Source organism: Myotis davidii, unplaced genomic scaffold (assembly GCF_000327345.1).
Source record: "Myotis davidii unplaced genomic scaffold, ASM32734v1 scaffold1438, whole genome shotgun sequence".
NCBI lineage: Eukaryota > Metazoa > Chordata > Mammalia > Chiroptera > Vespertilionidae > Myotis > Myotis davidii.
This window is the reverse complement of record NW_006289558.1, coordinates 97,428-98,890: the sequence shown is the minus strand read 5'-3', so window position 1 is coordinate 98,890 and position 1,463 is coordinate 97,428.

Here is a 1,463-nt window from a genome sequence, read left to right as displayed (position 1 = left end):
AAAAAAATACCTTAATTCTAAATGATATAGTTGAAAATATATAATAGTGCAGTTATAAGCACTTATCTGAAAATAAAAATTTAAAAAAGTGAATTTAAAGAAGGGATTAGCCAAAGAAAATATATGCACAATCCATGGACACAGACAACAGTATGGTGATGGCCAGAGAGAAGTGGAGGGCAAGAGCTGATTAGAGAGGGCAAAAGGGGGGGAAATAGGGACATACTATATAATAATAAAAAGCTAGTATGCAAATTGACTGAACGGCAGAATGACCAGTTGCTATGATGCACACTGACCACCAGGGGGCAGACGCTCAATGCAGGAGCTGCCCCCTGGTCGTCAGTGCACTTCCATATGGGGAGTGCCACTCAGCTAGAAGCTGGCTCATGGCTGGCCAGTGCAGTGGTGGTGGCAGGAGACTCTCCCACCTCCGTGGCAGCACTAAGAATGTCCAACTAATGGTTTAGACCTGATCCGCCGGGCTGAGGGGACCCCCCCCCCGAGTGCATAAATTTTTGTGCACCGGGCCTCTAGTAATAATAATAAAAGGTGCTGCCTTAAAACTATAGACCGCTTCCTAATACAGAAAGTACATGAGTAAAAACTGAACTCCCTGATCTCAGGGATGTTTTAGAAAGAACCCTGGACTAAGAAAGAGGTTAGTCTCTTCTACCAGTAAGACTTTAGAATTATTTTTATGCCTGGGATTGTGTGACAGTGTAACGTAAAATAAAAACAATCTATTTAATAAGAGAGACATAGATACGATTTCTGAAAATGGCAATAGAGGAAAAAATTGCATCTGTATTATCATTTGTCAATACATGTAGAGTGGAAAATGGTAACATGTATCAGGCTATAGGACATATGTAAGATACACCCTGCAGAATGTAGGAGCAAATCTGAATTAAAAGGGAGAGATTGAAGAGGATTTGAGTTTTTGGGAAAGGCTACATGACATGGCTGATTGTTTGACTGGGCCTCGGGGAAAAGAAGGAGAAGCTTTGAAGGGTAAATCCCTCCAGGGAGGGCTGGGGTTTGAGCCGGGCCTGTGGGGTACCCAGAGGAGGCTGAGTGATTGGGCTCACTCAGGCACTCTGTGTGCGTTTTGCTCAGAGGTGATGGGAACAATCAATGGTCATTTGAGGGAATGAAACACACTTAACTTCCTCTGTGTAAACTCCCTGAGCTCCATTGGCCTACAGCTAGGAGACCTGGGAGACCTACTTGGACCTTAACTAGCTGTTTGGTGACGACACATCATTTAACCTCCCTGAGCCTTATTTTCCCCAATTATAAGGCAAGGGAGTTGGTTTAATCACTGCTTCTCAAATTTTAATGTAAAAATGGAGACATTATCCCAATGTAGCTCTGATTTCAGAGGTCTGGGTGGCTCTCGAGATTCTGCATTTCTAACGAGCTCCCAGGCGATGCTGTTGGCCAGCAGATCGCACTTAGAG